Source organism: Puma concolor, chromosome C2 (assembly GCF_028749965.1).
Source record: "Puma concolor isolate L17-30 chromosome C2, mPumCon1.1.hap2, whole genome shotgun sequence".
In the NCBI taxonomy this organism is placed as follows: domain Eukaryota; kingdom Metazoa; phylum Chordata; class Mammalia; order Carnivora; family Felidae; genus Puma; species Puma concolor.
The window spans coordinates 48,222,513-48,241,253 of record NC_141675.1 but is presented as its reverse complement, the minus strand read 5'-3'; the positions used below and the strand labels follow the sequence as shown (position 1 = coordinate 48,241,253).

Below are 18,741 nucleotides of genomic sequence, written 5' to 3'. Positions count from 1 at the left end.
GGTGCCTCAGTCAGTTTAGGATCCAACTCTTGATCTCTTCTCATGTCATAATCCCAGGGTGGTGGGATCAAGCCCCATGTCATGGAACTTGCTTAAGATTCATTCTCATAGTCATTCATTCATTCATTCTCTCTCTCTCCACACACACACACACACACACACACACACACACACACACACCTGTGCTCTCCCCCACCCCTCTTTGTTGTGCGCTCTCTCTCTTTCAAATAGAAAAAAATAAGTGAAAAAACAAGTAACTTCAAGAAGCAGAATTTATCTCTGTTCCCTGCCACACATCTTCCATCTCTAACAAGGTGACCAACTACAGCATCAGTTTAAAATTTTCCCTGATAATTTGCTGAACTGAATAAATACAAAGATAATATTAGTTCAGTAAAATTTCACAAGGGTTAAAAACCTCACAAGTCTGTAAAAAAAAATGGCAGGTATTTATGAAATGGTTCTAAACCATTTAAACATAGAAAACTTGAGATTGTTCGGAGAAAGTGTTTAATAGGAAACTTCTTTTTACAGAAATACAGTTGAAAGAGGCAGGGATAAAAGTATAAACGTGAAGGTGCCTGTGGATCTCAGTAAGCAAAGAACATCCAGACTAGAGGCTGAATCGATGTTTTTACCTTGCAAAGCAAACACTATTTCTCTTGGATGAAAGCTTGGGAGTAGCCTGGATAGGGCAACTGAACATGTAGGAAAATAGAATGAATACAGTTTGGATTCTGATTTGCTTCTGCAGATTAGAGACCTGAGCTTGTACTTCCCAGTGATTTTTCTGCTCCTGCAGAGGCTTGAGACATTCTATAGGCCTGTCTAAATCCAACAAGGCCAAGTTGAACTCAAAAGACTGTGAATCCTTTAGGGCAGAAACCATACCACTCATCTTTGTTTCTCTAAAGCCTAGGTTAATTCAAGGCATCAAGTGAATGCTCAACAAATGAATGAGTGGATAAATAGGCCCCTAATCCAAGTTTATTTCATCTTCCGAACTTTTAGACTACTTATGTTTCAGTGCAACTATATATCCAGAGGACTTTGCATCCATGCAGCTAGGCCACTCAATGATTTTTAACTCTGTGCTCCTTTTTTCACACCCCACAGCCAGTATGTTACATCTAACTCCTTTTCTCTTCCTTTGATTTTTGCTGATTCAGTCTTCTCCTACCCAAGACGATTGCAATAGGGCCATATGTAATTTTTCTGTTTTTAAAAATACTTTAATGCTCCTTTATTTTAGAGAGAGAGAGAGAGAGAGCAAGTGGGGGAGGGACAGAGAGAGAGGAAGACACAGAATCTGAAGCAGGTGTCAGGCCCTTTAAGCTGTCAGCACAGAGCCCAACGCAGAGCTTGAACTCAAAAACTGTGAGATCATGACCTGAGCCAAAGTTGGACGCTTAACCAACTGAGCCACCCAGGCACCCCCATATGAATTTTTCAATCTCTATTCTCTCTGTACTTATTCAACCTCCACACTAATAGAAGGGACTTTTTTATTTTATTTTTTAAAGGTTCCCAATGGCATCCAATGTCTATAGGTAAGACTCATTTCTAGCATGGGTATACTACAGACACATTAGCTTCCTCTCAGCACAATATTCTACTTTTCCATAGAACTTTGCCTTTGCACATGCTGGTTCTATTTCTTTACCTAGCAAACTCCTCCTAAGTCATTAAAGCTCAAAAGTAGCTCCTCTGTGAAGCCTTTCTTGATTCTCCAGACACAGCTTTTTCTCGTCTTCACAAGAATTTGTATATACCTGTTTTTTAGGGGTGATCACCCGGTAAATTGGCGATTTTTTCCTTACAGTTTTAGTATGATATGATTAACATATAATACTATAGAAGCTGAGGCTACAAAGCATAATGACTTGACTTACACGTATTGCACAATGTGTACCACAATAAATTTAATTAACATTTATCATCCCTTAGATACAAAAATTTTTATCTTTGTGATGAAAACTTCTAGGATTTACAGTCTTAGTGGCTTTCAAATATACTGTATAACAGTGTTAACAATAGTCTTCATGTTGTATATTTGATCCCTACCATTCATTTATCTTACCGTTGAAAGTTTGTACCTTTTGACCATCTTTGTCCAATTTCCCTTCCCCATCTCTGGCCTCTGATAACCACCAATAATCTGTTCTCTGTATCTGTAAGTTTGTTTTTTTAATGACACATATAAGTGAGATCATACAGTATTTGTCTCTGCCTTATTTCACTTAGAATAATGCATTCAAGATTCATGAATGTCAACACACATGACAGAATTTCCTTTTTTATGGATGAATAATTTTCCATTGTATATGTATTCATACACAGACACACACACACACCCCATATTTTCTTTATCCATTCAAATGTGAATGGACACTTAGGGAGTTTGCATGTCTTGGCTATTGTAAATAACACTGGAATGAACATGAGAGTGCAGATATCTCTTTGACGTAATGATTTTCTTTTCTTTGGATGTATACCCAGGAGTGGATTTGCTGGATCATATGGTAGCTCTAGTTTTAATTTTTTGAGTCTCCTCCTAAAGTTTTCCATAATGGCTATACCAATTTATAGTATAATCAACAGTGTACAGGAGTTTCCTTTATGAACAAGTCCACTTATTTATTTTTTTATTTTATTGCTTATGCTTTAAGTGTCATATCCAAAAACTCATTGCCAAGACTCATGTCAAGGAGTTTTTTTCCCCCCCTGTGTTTTCTTCTAGGAATTTTATGGTTTCAGCTCTTAAATTTAAGTCTTTGATCCTTTTCAAGTTACTTTTTAGGAGTGGTGGAAGATTGGGTCTAGTTTCATTCTTTTACATATGAATATCTGATTTTCCCAGCCCCATTTTTTTGACCAGACTCTCTTTTCTTTAAGTATTCTTCACTCTCTTATCAATAACAATTGACCATACATGTGTGGGCTTATTTCTAGTTTCCAATTCTGATCCTTTGACTAGATATTTGTTTTTATGTCAGTACCCTACTGTTTTGATTACTATTCCTTTATAATATAGCTAGAATCAGGAAGTATGATGCCTCTGCTTTTTTCTTCTTTTTCAGGATTGCTTTGTCTATTTAGAGTATTTTATGGTTCTGTGTAAATTTTAGTCTTGCTTTTCTACAGGCTTAAAATTTCTGTTGGAAATACAAATTTTAAAAATTGTAAATTTTCATTTTAAAAATGCCCTTGGAATCTTGATAAAGATTGTTTTAAATTTATAGATGGCTTTGGGTAGTATGGAAATTTCAACTATATTAATTCTAATCTGGGAGCATGGAGTAAAACCTTTCCATTTGATTTCTAGTCTTCCTTGATTTCTTTGATTAATACCTTGTAGTTTTCAGTGTAAATACCTTTTACCTCATCAGTTAAATTTATTCCTAGATTTTTTTTTTGTTTTGAAGCTATTGTAATGGGATCATTTTTTTCTTTTTCAGATAGCTTGTTTGGTGTACAGAAATGTTATTTATTTTTGTATGTTAGTTTTGTATCCTGCTGCTTTACTGAATGAGTTGATTACATATTATGTTATTTTTTTGGTTGAATCTTTAATTTTCCATACATAAAATCATATCATCTGCACATGGAAACAATTTTACTCCTTCCTATCCAGTTCTAATTTTTTTTTCTTCCTTGATTACTCTGACTGAGTGTTCCAATACCATGTTGAATAACCATGAGGAGAAGGGCACCTTTGACTTGTTCTTGATCTTAGGGGAAAAGCTTTCAACCATCTACCATTGAGTATGATGATAGCTGTTAGCTGAACATATATGGGCTTTATAATGCTGAGGTACATTTCTTCTTTACCTAATTTGTTGAGAGTTTTGTTTTGTTTTGTTTTACCATGAATGGATGTTGAATTTCATCAGCTGCTTTTTCTGCATCTATTGAAATAATCATATGACTTTCTCTCTTTTAATATAGTACATCACATTTATCGATTTATAAATGTTGAACCATCCATGCATTGCAGAGATAAGTCCTAGTCGATCATAGTGAATGATCCTTTTAATGTGCTACTGAAATCAGTTTGCTAGTATTTTATTGAGAATTTTTGTATCTATGTGCCTTAGAAATATTGGCCTTGAGTTTTATTGTAGTGTTCTTATCTGGCTTTAGTATCAGTGTAATTCTAGTTTCCTAAAATAAGTTCAAAAGCATTGCCTTTTCTCTTTTTGGAAGAATTTGAGAAAGGTTGCTATCAGTTCTTCCTTAAATGTTTGGTAGAATTCACCAATGAAGCTCATCTGGTTCTGGGCTTTTCTTCATTGGGAGATTTTTGATTACTGATTCAATCTCCCTTCTAATAATTGGACTCTTCATATTTTCTCTGTCTTCCTGATTCAGTCTTGGTAGATTATGTTTCCAAAGTTTTGTCCATTTATTCTAGGCTGTCCAGTGTGTTGGCATATAATTGTTCATAATTAGCTATTGTGATTGTTTTGTATTTCTGTGGTATCATTTGTAATGTCTCCTCTTTATAGTTTTGTTGATTTTCATCTTCTCTCTCATTTCTCTTGGATAGTCTAGATAAAGTCTTATAATTTTTGTTTGTCTTTTTAAAGAACCAACTCATAGTTTTGTTAATATTTTTATTGTTTTATTATTGCTGCTTTCATATATTTGTGTCATAATGTTTATTATTTATTTCCTTCTACTAACTTTGGGATGACCCTCTTTTTCTAGTTTCTGAGATAAAAAGTTAGGTCATTTGATATCTTTCCACTTTCTTGATGTATAGGTTTATTTAGCTATAAAATTTCCTCTTACAACTGCTTTTGCTGCATCCCATAAGTCTTGGTATGTTGTTGCCCTATTTGTCTCAAGATACTTTATAAATTTCTTTTTTAATTTATTTTTTGATCCATTGGTGGTTCAGAAACTGGCTATTTTTTAATAGTTAACAACCATGGAAGACATTGGCATAGTAGATTAGATAGCTTGGTGGGGTTTATTGCTTTTCAATTGAATATGCATACTGATTTGACCAATAGATTATGGTAGAAGGAACACTGTACCAGCTTGGGGCCCAATCATTAAGGGAATGGCAGCTTCTAGTTTGGCCTCTTGGAGGTTCAAATTGCCCTATAAGATGTTTGACTACCCTAAGACTAGTCTGTTATGAGAGTTAAAACTAGCATGTAGAGAGGCTGCATAGAGAAAAACTGAGGCCCTAAGTGCATCAGTTTCACTTATTTGAGGCACACCGGCTGAAGTCCCAGACATGAAAACCCATTCCTACTTAGTCGTGCCTCAATTCCTGACCCACAAAATCATGAGTTTATTAAATGTTGGTGGTTTTATGCCACTAAATTTTTGGATGTTTTTTTATGCAACAATAGATAACTAAAACAACCTTCAACATTTATGGGTCTTTTCTTAGTTCTCCTACTTCATCAGTTGCTACGATGCCATATTTTCCCATTGTTTAAACACTGAAGCCTCAGACCTCTAACCATGTGTTACCTGCACTCATTTCCTGGAAAAGTTTCCTTCAGTCTTAAAGCTTTAAATGTCCTCCTTACACTATGTTTCTCTAACCTCTATCTATAGCTGTTACAGTATACCCAGTAGTGTCCTTGATATCTCCGTTTTAATGTAGGCATCTCAAACTTAGCACATTCAAATTTAAGTCCTGACCTTCTTCAGCAACACAGTATTTTGAATAGTGTTTGCCATCTGGGTGTATGGTACACAGATGCAATAAATCTCTTAAATCAACATCATAGAGGTTACCTTTGATTTCTCTTTTTCTCCCAAATCTCATGTCATGCCATCAGTAAACACTGTTGACTCTACCTTAAAAACATACTCCAAGATGAGTGATACTGTAAAACAAGGATGAGGACATAGACGTTCCTGCTCTCAACCTGCCAGTGGCTTTTCATCATGCTTATAGAAAAATCTACCATAACCTTTACCATAACCCTAAATAATCTAGTTCAAGTTGACTTCTCCAACCTCACAGCCTTTTCATTTCCTCCCTTATTCACTTTGTCTACACATTGGCCTTCTTCTTAGGCTCAGGCATCCTAACAGGATTCCTACCTAAGGGCTGGAACTCTTTTTCTTGTGTTTTCCCATGGCTATCTCCTGAAATTCATTCAAGTCTTGGTGAAAATGTCACACCCTGAGAAGGTTGTCTCTGTCAGCCACAACTTCAGTAGGAACCCCACTCTCCCTTGAAGTTGCTTTAATTTTTCATCATCACACTTTTTACCACCTGCAGCTACATGTTGCCAACATTTATTTATTTGCTTGTTTATGCCAGCACCATTATTCTGTAAACCCTTTGAGGCCGGGTACTTTATCTTGTTCGCTCTTATACCCCCGACACTGGAACAGTGCCTGGGGACACTACACATTAATTGACTGATAAGCTCCTTAAGATTAGAGACTATTTTATTCATCTTTAAATTCTTCCACCCACTGCCATGAATAGTTCTTGATACAAATTAGATAGTCCAAGAATATTTGTGAGCATGTTGAGATTAAGTCTGGATGTGATTCATAACAACTTCTGAAGCAGTCTTCTTTTGATTAAAGTCTTTAATCAGGTAGTTTGTGAAAATAAATTTCCATAATTTCTGGGTAGCAAAGGTTCTGGTTTCCATCTTCCAAAGTGTCCAGCAAATCTGAATGTTTGTTCCTGTCGCTGACAGGCTCCTCGAATAAGGTTTACTTTATTTGTTTTGATATTGTGATATTTGACTATCTTTGATTACTTTTTTGTAGTCGTTTGGGAAGATACATGAGCCATGCATGCAAGTATTCTGAGTGAATCATTTCTTACATTTGAGATACAAATCTGAGTTAAAATAGAACGATGAGGGAAGGTGTATTCTCTTGAGACACACTTTGAGCATCTCATCTAATTGGTAAGGCAAAAGCAAGGCACATTCACGTATTCCAGACTACATAATGTACTGGAGAAAAGTATATTTTAAAAATGAAAGAAAAAATTGAACTTCTCAAACACGAGCAGAGCTTCTACATGCCTCTTTTGAGCCATATGTATATTTTTAACTTCTTTCCAGATGAAATGAAATCTTTTTTTCTAGGCATTTCTTAGTACTCTAGAGACCTGGGGATGCTCTTGATAGGCCTGTGATAGCAGAAACACATCAGCATGTCTGGGTCATTACTTTTCACTGATAGAGTTGTCCGTCTTAACCACTCTATCTCCTCTTTTGTATTTTAAACGCTGCAGAAATAGGAATGCTAATTTGTCACACACCCCTTTTGTGTGCTGCCTTTATTTTGCCAGCTAAATTATTCAATCAGTTTTGCATAGGGTTTGTTAATCCTCCCATGTATGTATGTCTTAATTTTTTTCCTGTTAGAGGTAAAAATATGGTGTGCTGTATTTCTAAATAAAGCGCCTTTTTGGCTGTTCATTGTGCCCTTTCCCTGAGGTATATAATTGGCTTCTTCAATCATAGATCTCAAAATATACCCCACCTACTGAGTCAGGAAAATGTAGCATTGCTAAGTTTAAATGTAACAATTCTATGCATTCGAATAAAATATTACACTGAGAAGATGTATTATCTTAGTCTGCCAGAAAGCCACTTTAGTGTTTCAGACAACAAATTGCTCATGGTACATTTTCTACTACAACATATTCCAGAACTGAATAAAAATAAAAGGTACGATTCTGACTGCTATCACTAACAATTTGCTTCTTTTTATGGCACATTTTAGATTTTCGTAATGTGGGTGATTTAATTTCACAAAGAACGTTTCATCTCCGTGTCTGGGTGTACCTTACCTATCATGTTTCTGCGGTTATGAAAATGAACAGATGCCAAGCATAAAGGCTCATATTTTTGAATCCATGAATTATACTGAATTATGACTAGCAGCTCTCTGAAGCAGTGTTGCTTCGTGTTAAGGGCAGGTATCCTGGAACTAGATTGTTCAGAGGCACATCTCCACTCTGCCACCTACTAGGTTTGGGTGAATTATGTAACTACCTTGTACCTCAGTTTCCTCTGTGAAATGGACATGATAGCACTAAATTTATGGAGATGTGTTGAGCTTTACAAAAATAGGTGTAGTAGGTAAGTAATAACTAGTTTTATTTCTAAAACCTAATTTTCGGGGTGCCTGGGTGGCTCAGTCAGTTGAGTGTCTGACTTTGGCTCAGGTCATGATCTCATGTTGGTGAGTTTGAGACCTGCATTGGGCTCTGTGCTGACAGCTCAGAGCTTGGAGCTCGGATTCTTTCTCTCCCTCTCTCTCTGCCCCTCCCCTGTTCATGCTCTGTCTCACGCTCTCTCTCTCAAAAATAAACAAACACTAAAAAATTAAAAAATAATTTTCTATCCAAAATATAATATTAGATCCTTACTATATATCCGAGATTGTATCAGGCACTCAGGGATACAACTGTGGTCGTGATAGACATGGTCTGCCTACTTTCTAGAAAATGTGATTGAATTTTAAAACTGTATAAAAGGTACAAAACCTTTGTGGATCCCTAACCACTTCTTAGAACTACAACTGCTACCATCCTGTTCCATCATCTCTTGCCTCCAAACTGATCCTGCACTTCTACCTTTGACCCTACAATCTACTCTAGCAGCCAGAAGAACCCCTTCAAACAGTGAGTCTGATCATGTCCTCTCTCTTTTAAAACACAGCAGAGGCTCCCTTTTCACACAGGGTAGAAGCTGAATTCCTTAAGTGGGTTTGCAAGGTCTAGCATGACCTGCCCATTCTTCTCTGATTTCTTCTTCTGCTTCTTCATATTTCACTTACTCTGTCCCCACCCTAGTGGTCTCTGTGCTGTGTCTCAGCTCCCCCAGACATTCACCTCAGGGCCTGTGCACTGGGTGATCACTCTGCCTGAGACCCTCTTCCTCTAGAAAGCCATATGACTAATATCCCAACACCTTCAAATTTTTGCAAAAATACCTTCTTAATGAAGCCTACCCTGACTGCTCTTTCTCTTTTCCCATAACACTTAGCATCTTCGAGCCTAAAATATAGTTTATATATTTGTTATATTTTCTGCCTCCCCCACTCTCTCACCAGATTGTAAGCTTCACAAAAGAAGGGATTTGTTTTGTTTACAGACATATCCCAACAACATAGAACAATGCACTCAGTAAATATTTGTTTAAATCAACTTTTTCAAATATGCTAAGTCAGACCGCTGAAATGATAGCTTCTTTTCAAAATAAACGGGCAGGAAGAAAGAAGGAAGAAAGGAACTGTATACCTTTATTCTAGAGTCTACTCATCTAGATGTGCTTTTTAAGCCTATATATCTTCTTTTAAGTATCTTTCAAGTTGCTATTTATCTAGTGTGGGATGATGTCATACTTTGGAAACAATGTGAATATGGTAAATGAATAAATTGGTTAAAATAATATTTTTAGAAAGGAAGCAAGGGAGGAAGGAAAGATGTGACTCAAATAATGAGACCAGTTGACTTGAGTCACTGGTGAGTTGGCAATTTCAATGCTCTGGACAATGGAATCAGGACACTCACTGGCTAACCTCACATGAAGATTACTTTGAGCACTAACACTTACTTTCATATGTAAGACTCAATATTTTCCAAAATCAATAAATGTTACTTATCCATAATAAAAACCAATGTATAATTCTGTCATGCAAATTTACCAACTCAAAGTTAGTAATAAACGTTTTAAGGCTCTCACATTTGGATTGGAGCCCAAAGAGATGCAGTGTAATACAGCAGAAAAAGCATCCATTTAAAGCCATGTGGACCTGAGGTCATTTCCCACTTACGTCCTTATACTGTATGATGTTGGATAATGACCTTAAGTTCTCTGAGTAATATGACCACAAAAATTCCCATTCCACCATAAAAATCATTGGCAGAATGAAAAGAAATAAAGTGAATATAGTAACAAGCAATCACGGTCAGCTCAGGAAACTCCTAAGTAAGCCATTAATACCTACCAGGTATTGGGTAGAGGACTTGACTCACATCATCACAGTTAGCCCTTATAATAAGCCCACGAGATAGCAGTATTTTTTTTTCCCCTGTCTTGTGGATAGGGAAATCGGAGCTTAGGGAGGCTGAGGGAAACAAGGGCTCATTCACTTCACCCTTTCTCCCCAATTTTTTAAAGCCTTCATTAGATTTGTATTAGCTTCAGGAGTACTATAAGAGTAGGCTATCAGTATGTCTGTTTTTCTTGAACAAAAAATAAAACTGAAGAAAGCTGTTGAGTAAACTTAATAGAAATCTAATCCACAAATGTTATGTTTTAATTTTTGTCACTGTGCATTTTGTGTTTATAATGCTTATAACTTGAGCTTCTCAATTTATATCTTCAATTTTACATAGGTTACTTTACATTTTGGTGTTTACCTCTTTAGTTCTGCAGACTCAGAAGTTACTCATCACTCCCCTTAAGATGTCTTATGGACTGAAAGCAATTATAAAATTCACTAAATTATCTTGGAAAGGGGTATGATAGTGTTTTGTCCATTCTGCAAAATAATCAGAAGTCACGAGAAATGACTTCTGTCAACATAAAGAACAGAATAGTTGAAAATATGGTTGTGTAAGGAAAGAAACACTTAGATTCAACTCCTATTACCTTAGAAACACTACTTTTATTGCTCTGTCTTTTGATAATGAGAGTACATGTGCTTTGAAAGTGATCCAGGTTTCTTTGAATAATATTCAAGTGTTTGTCCCTCAAGGTAGCTTTGAAATGATCTGGTCCAAACTCCTCGTGTTAGAGATGAGAACACGAGGTTCAGAGAACTGAAGTGTCATTGCAAACACCATCCAATCAGTAAGTGGTAGAAGAGAAATAAAGCAAAGGCTCTGGCCACCCACCTACCCACTCTTGTTTATTTCTACTTCCTGCAGTTTTCCCTGAAACATTGCTCAATAAAACTTAAAAATACAATTCTTGGGCTCAAGGCAGGCTTGTAATTGAACAGAACAAATGGAGACAAGCATGATGGACAATGTCAGAATTCTGAAATACAAAATAAGGCCATTTTTCATTTTGGGGGAAAGGAAAAAAAAACACACTAAAGGTTTGGAAATACCTGAGAAACACCTATTGACTCTGACCAGCACAGATAAGATATTCAAAGTTTAAAGGACACTGAAAACTCAGGGTGTTTCAGAATTTGCCTGAAGGTGAAAGATGCCTAGATGCTGGCCCTGTAAAGAGAGATAATTCAGCCCTAGAAGGAGTTAACTTCTTGTATTTAAAGATTTTCCAAATAGAATCAAATGCTTTATTTAGTCCCTTTAATCTGTGAATCTTTGTGGAAAGGGACTGGGGGCGTTCTGGTCCAATCCTAACGGCCTAGCATGTGTGGTTCTCCCCCTCACAGCACCTAATAACAATTTATGGATTAAAGGCATGCTGAGGCATTGCCTCTAACACTCAGGTGGCCTGTGTTGGAAGTTGTCCCAACAAATGGTAATATCACAGCTGTTTATTACGGGTCTTCATTACATCTTCAACCATCACATTTGCCCTTTGGCCTTTTCCCCAGGAAAAAAAAAAGCCCTGATGCAGAGGCCATGGGTGTAACTTCTCTGCAGGGTGCTCTCAGGCTGTCCTCGTTTTGCCCCCAATTTGTTTCAGAGGAGTCAGAAGAAATTACAGGCTGCCATAGGGTTCATAAGTCTGTAAATATTCTCTTTCAAGAAACTCCGGTGTATCAACATCCAAATAATAAGTTGTGGGTGGGTGTGTAAAATAATTACTGTCCAAGAATATTTTCCAGATGATTCATTTAAATTTTTTTTCTGATGTGATGGTGTGTAAATGAGAATATGAAGCCCATCAAATTAAGCCTGGGAAGAACCCCATATCTGCATTTTCGATAAGCACCCTGGGATTCCAGTGCAGTTACTCTGTCCTTAAGGTATTTAAAATATATGATCCAATACGCACATATTTAATTAAGTGCTTTACTCCTTTCTCTTTGCCATTTTGTAGCATAAAATCTTGTTCTCTAAAACATACTTCCTTGACAATAGTACAATCGAAGCTTTAAGAGCTCATTGTTAGCTGTTTGGTTTTAGAAAATGAAATGTGCAAATGCAAGATTAATTATACCAAGTAAGAAAAGATTTGTATTATAGTTACTGTTAAAATGGTTGTCAGGGACAATTGACCGGAAGAGTTAGGATATTACAAATGAAACCTGACAAATGGTCTCTTGAGAAAACACAAGAGCAACAGAAGGAGAAACCTTGGGCTTATGTGGTCATAAAATCAAAGTGAGATTTCCTGAATGTCAAGTCAACAAAGCAGGCAGTAACATTTTTATGGTGGATACATAATCAGGGATAAACCTGCATATTATCTGGAATGATAGAATTTCCTTTGATCATTGAGTTCTTTTGGCCAAATTTATATGTCAATAAATGCCACATGTGAATACTGTGGGCATTATTATTAAAAGGATTTAAAAAAATATATAATCAGTTTTGAGGTAGAAACAAACTAATGTCAAAATCATTGGTATTGTTGCTGATACTGTTCTGACATTGTTGATATCACTCATTGCTTCTGAAAGCTCTTTATATTTATCCTGAGTATTAGATAATTTAGGGAATTTTTATAACCTTAGACTATACTGAAATTTGTTATAACTCCTAGCTTGTGTTTCATATATAAAAGTCACCCTCAGGGAATGTGGGAACAGGTGAAAGCAAACTTGTTTTGAGTTCTTCAGGGAAAAAAGATATAAGAATTGATTCCAAATTATGTTTTTTTTTAACATTTTAACTTTATTTTTGAGAGAGAAAGAGACAGAGTGCGAGAGGAGAAGGGGCAGAGAGAGAGGGAGACGCAGAATTGGAAGCAGGCTCCAGGCCCTGAGCTGTTGGTACAGAGCCTGACGCAGGGCTCAAACTCATGGACAGTGAGATCATGACCTGAGCCGAAATCAAATGCTTAACTGACTTAGTCTCCCAAACTATGTTCTTTTAATTAACAACCATAATATATACGAAAAATCCTAACAAAAATAGGACAGTGTAGTTGACGTTAATTCTAAGCAAAATTCCACAGCACATTATTCAAAAAATGATTTTTTTGCTTGTTCTGTCAAAAAAAAATTGCTCAGTGGCACCTGGGTGGCTGAGTCAGTGAAGCATTTGACTCTTGATTTTGGCTTGGGTCATGATCACATGGTTTGTGAGTGTCAGCCCTGTGCAGAACCCCACTAAAGTTCATAGTCTGCTTGGAATTCTCTCTTCTGCCTCTCCCTCTGCCCCTCCCCTGCTTGCTTGTGTGTGTGCATGAGAGTGCGTGCACATGTGTAGTCTCTCAAATAAACTTAAAAAAAAAAAAAAAAAAACAGGGGAAGACAGCAAAGAGTGCACCAAAACCCATCTCTTGGGTTTTTCATTTTTGTTTTTGTTGCTAGGGTTACTAGAGTTGTAATAAGGGAAGAACATTAGCTGAAGTGTATCTTGATTTCATCTTGAAAACATCACTCATTCATCTGAACATGACAGAATTGTGAGCTAGTAATAGCAGAACTGGGTAGATTCACCACTGGACAAAAGTTTGTAAATACCAACTAGTCAGTGAGTGTCAGAAAGGTGTCTCTAGACGTGGCCTGCTGGACTGTGCCTTTGGCTTTTTCCAGAATGATCTAATTACCTGATTAGCAAATCACAGAAAATGGAAATGGAGATCTTATCTCTCCATTGACAGAATTTGAGGCCAGTAATTTTTAACAGAAACAACAAGCAAGATTTAATAACCTGAAACTGACAAGATATGTGTAAAAACTATTTTGAAGCCAAAAATCATCTAAAAGTAGGATGGAAATAGCATTTACTAGCACAGTGCGCACAAAGGGCAGAATAGTTGTGCTCTGTGGTTTCATAAAAGTTAATGGTGTCCTCAGTTGCATTAGCAGAAGTAATAGGGAAGTGATTGCCTAGTTATACTTAATTGTTTTGGAATCTCACTTATTATACTTTAATCAATACTGGGAAGCAGATATCAAACCTGAGTATATCAAGTAAGAACAGCCAAGGTGGTAGGTAAAACCCACTGTTTCACACTATGGATGCCTAAAGGAAATGGGGAGGCTTAAGTGGAAATGATTCAGTGTAACACAATAAATGTGGATTTCAACTCTTCTCAATATACTCTAGAAACCGACAGACCTAGGGCTCAAGGGGAAGTTTATTAGGGTGGATTCCAGTTCAACAGAAGGTAGCATTTTTAAATGATGCAGTGTATCTGAATAGAGCAAGTAAAGGAGATCAAGCAAAGATTGGTCTGGAGATGAAGACAATGGTACTGAAGCATCACATCAAGTAAGGTTCTAGATTAGAACCTGGGATTTTAAATTTTTTTTTTTTTTTAACGTTTATTATTTTTGGGGCAGAGAGAGACAGAGCATGAACGGGGGAGGGGCAGAGAGAGAGGGAGACACAGAATCGGAAACAGGCTCCAGGCTCTGAGCCATCAGCCCAGAGCCTGACGCGGGGCTCGAACTCACGGAGCGCGAGATCGTGACCTGGCTGAAGTCGGACGCTTAACCGACTGCGCCACCCAGGCGCCCCGAACCTGGGATTTTAAAGTGGGCTCTGTGCAGCCCTCAGGTTCAGGGTGTGCTTTGACAGGTAGTAGGAGATAGGAGATGCTGATTGGGTGGATGCCTGGGGCTTACAAACCAGTTCTGTTTGTTTGGATTTGGGTTCCTTGTAAGAACTTCTAAGCTAAAAGTTTCAGTGGCCAAAAATCAAAGGGAAAAAGAAAAGAAAAAGGGGGGAAAATACAAAAGGCAATAATTTAAGTTCTCTTCTTAAAGTCTCTGTCAGCTTAGGATTCTATGTAACAATAACAGATATATTTGAAAGGTGCTAAAAATACCTGAAAAATATACTTTCTCCCTAGAGAGTTTCAGAAAATTATGTTCCCAAGGTTAGGCATGTATCTGTGCATCCAACACTCTCGTGTGCACTCTCTTGTATTCTCTCTGGTACATAAATGTGCATTTTAAGTGTTTTTGTATTTCTGAAAGAGAGAGAGAGAGAGAGAGAGAATGAATGAGAATATGAGTGGGGGTAGGGGCAGCAAGAGAGGGGGACAAAGGATCCAAAGCCAGTTCTGCTTTGACAGCAGAGAGCCTGATATGGGGCTCAGACTCCTCACAAATTTTGAGATCATGACCTGAGCTGAAGTTGGATGCTCAACTGACTGAGCCACCCAGGCACCCCCACAAATGGGCATTTTAAGAGCTCTCTCAGGGCTAAGCTGTGGATATTCTTTACTGGTTTGTCTCATATATCCAACACTCATGACTCTGATCTTCCTGCTAGTGTAAAAACTAATAAAAATAGTTTCTCGTGTAACTCAGAGATCTAAGCACACTTTATATACGATTAAGCTGAATATAAAATATCCAGTTATCCTTCTGGGGGAATTGGAAGAGTGTCTTTCTTCATTCATTAGTGTGGTTCCTGGTCCCCAGATATAGAGTCTACCTAAGGAGGCACTCAGGTGAACCTAAAGCTCTGAGTAAACTCTTTGAGGTCAAGACTGTATGTGTATATACATTGCCGTGTTACAAAGCTAACTACTATATTTACTTACATATGCTGTGACATGTCTGTAATTAAATAATGAAAGAAATCAATTATTACACAGTAGGATTATCAAAAATAGAACTGGTTAAGAGTACCTAAATTCATATTCTTTCAACAAATATTTGTTGAGCACCTTCAATGTGTCAGGCATGGTTCTAGACACAAGGGACACCACAGCAAAACTTGATCTCATGACAGTTACATTCTAGTAGGGAAACTTAGACAATATACAGATAAACATGTTAGGTGGTGATAAATGCTATTAAAGATAGAGCGGGGTCAACGGATAGAGAAGAGTGGGGCTGCTATTTTCTATAGATGTATGAAAATACAAGGTTTATGCAGCAAAAAGGGCCTCAATGTGGATGCTCATAAAAACTAGGAGGCCCATTTTCATAATGTTGATGTTTCAAAGGTTTTGTGTAGAGCTGGTATCATCTGCCAACTTTAGCACCTCTCTATCCTTGGTGTGCATCTTTTACTTCGTGGTTTGTTTGGTTTCCCTTTGACTTCCTCGAAATGTCCAGGGTTCTGCAGGATTGTGTTACTTGCAACTTTTCTCCCCTTAGTTGATCTGCTAAAAATAGAATTCTAGAGTAGTTTCACTTCTTTTTTTTTTCTTTTCAGCCCACATGCATACTTTCTCTTAAATTCTTTTCAAACATAGATGCATTTTTCTACTTATGTACATTACTCCCATATTTTCATTTTTATAAGTATATCAACTTTGTCATTGGCATATGACTTTCTTTTCTTTCTCTGCATAATATTATAATAATAAACAAAGACAGCATCTGCTTCCTCAAGAAAGAGTTGGAGATCAAATTTGTGTTTTCATATTTTAACTAATTTTTTTCATGATAAATCCAAGAAATGCTCTGTTTACCATAGAAAAACAAATATATTAGTTTGGATTTTCAAGTAAACACTTCAAATGTTACATTTTATCAATTAAGAAATCCTATAAAGAGTGGTTATTTCATTGGGAGACCCTTGTATAAATATAAAAAATGTATAAATAATAGCATTGCTTAAGCTATAAAATAGATTCTTGGCAAGATTTGTATTAGACTGTGAGGCTTATATGCATCTTTATAATTTTTTTAATGAAGCTATAGTAACCTTTATTATTTATTTTGAGACAGAAAGAGAGGATACACAAATGGAGAAGGGGCAGAGAGAGGGGTGGGGGGAGAGACGAATCCCAAGCAGGCTCCACTCTCAGTGTAGAATCTGACACAGGGCTCGATCCCATGACCATGAGATCATGACCAGAGCTGAAACCAAGAGTCGGACACTTAATTCGCTGAGCGGTCCAGGAGCCCCAATAACCTCTTTCTTGCCCCATACCCCATATTGTTAAGTGCTTATGAATATAGTGTCTCTGTCCCACAAGTAGAATTTATTTTTATTTTTATGCATCTGGAAAAGGTGAAGGGACAAAGTGATGAGTTGGAAGCCTTTTCTTAGGGGTTAGAGGGCCTTTGATAATATTTTAAAGCATGATCCAGTAATGGTTTATACAGATTAGGGTTAAAGATCCCATCTGGTATAACAGTCTTATAAAATGTGTTCGGTGGTTGTTAGCTTATTACACATATCTAAATATTTTATGATTGTAGATTCATTCTTCTGCATTCCTATGGAAATATCTTTGAAAGTTTAACCTATCAAATTATATATATATATATATATATATATATATATATATATATATATATATTAGAAGCAATATGTTACAATTTATAGTGCATACTGTGTACTCACAAATATCCCTATAACATCTCTCATTTTGCAGCTTCATTATAACTGAAGTTGGGTGCAGAAAGCAGTTGACATATAAAGAGTCTAAAGGTTAAAAACCACTTGAGGCAACGTGGTGAGATTAAAGTGTTCTGAAAAAATAAAATTGATAAATTAAAAATAAGGCCTTCAGGTTAGGCCTGGCTCTGTCATTAAGGTAATTCACTGTCAATTCAGGCAACTGAGTGAAGGCTTCTGGAGCACGCTCCCTTACAGATGTCAATCAGAATGATAGCTGTGGGTGTCTCAGACACCAAATAATTGTGGAAATGGCCAGGGTTAGGCAAAAGTGATGTGGAATCTGGTGAACTGGAGACCACCTGCCCTGCCCAAAGGCATTACATTAAAAATATTGGGACACCACCAAAGAGTCGAACGCTGTGCGCTGGGTCCAGGATGATTTGCATGCCCTGTTCGCAGCACAGTTTCCAGCCACCACGGACAGGAGAGTCCTGGAACATCAGTCTCACGCGATGATGCCGCATGTCCGTGCTCACATTGATAGTAAACAGGGTAAATATCATTCCCATGACAATTGGAATAAAGATGAAGTTGAGGGTAGGGACCTGTAGTAGGCAGCAGTCCTGGTCTGGGTTGGTATGAACATCTTCGTACTGAATGGGAGGCTGCAACCTTCCCATACACTTGCTCTTTAATCTAGGGGACTGTTTTTTGGACTTAAAGTTGAATTCCCACATTGGTTCCTGTCTGTTCCCAACAATCTTTCTGCACCAGAAAAGTAAGCATTTGGAATTCTTTAATGTGCTGGGAGTGCTTTCTGGAATGGCTGGATTCTTGGAGATTCGAGCAGCAAATGGCTCATACATATGGTACAGAGATCGGATCACACATGCCGGGAGACAGCACAGCTTCTCCATGGACTCTGGTCGCAGGCGCAAAGGCAGAGAGGCATCCAGCATCTAGTGCCTTTGGTACAACCTGGTCCAAAAGGCAGCAGTGCAAGTGACAGTCCAGGCATTCTTACAAATCAGGGAAAAATTCACAATGTCCTCAGGACGGATATAGGAGGCCAGCAATAGCCAAATATCCATGGGATACTCTTCTCCTCCATCCCCGTCCAGGTCTTTGTGCCTCTTCCTCTTTTTTTTTTTTTTCTGGAGACAGTTCTCTCATGGATGCACAGCGTTCGACTCTTTGACTGGTGGCATCCTCAGTACCCATTCTCCCTGAGAATATAGTTACTTCTTCTTGTCGCTGAGGGCAGCCCTATGCTGGGCCAGGCCATTAGTAATCAGATTCCAGTTTAGAAGGGGCGTCCGGATTGTATATCTGGTCAGTAACGCACGTGCCCTTCCAGTTCCCCGGGGTTCCTGGTAGGG

At 37.5% G+C, this 18,741-nt stretch overlaps 1 pseudogene; it reads right to left on the bottom strand.

The window, feature by feature from the left end:
• Positions 1 to 17,739: 17,739 nt before the first annotated feature.
• On the bottom strand, positions 17,740 to 18,516 carry LOC112849985 (transmembrane protein 183 pseudogene; annotated as a pseudogene).
• Between the last annotated feature and the right edge of the window lie 225 nt (positions 18,517 to 18,741).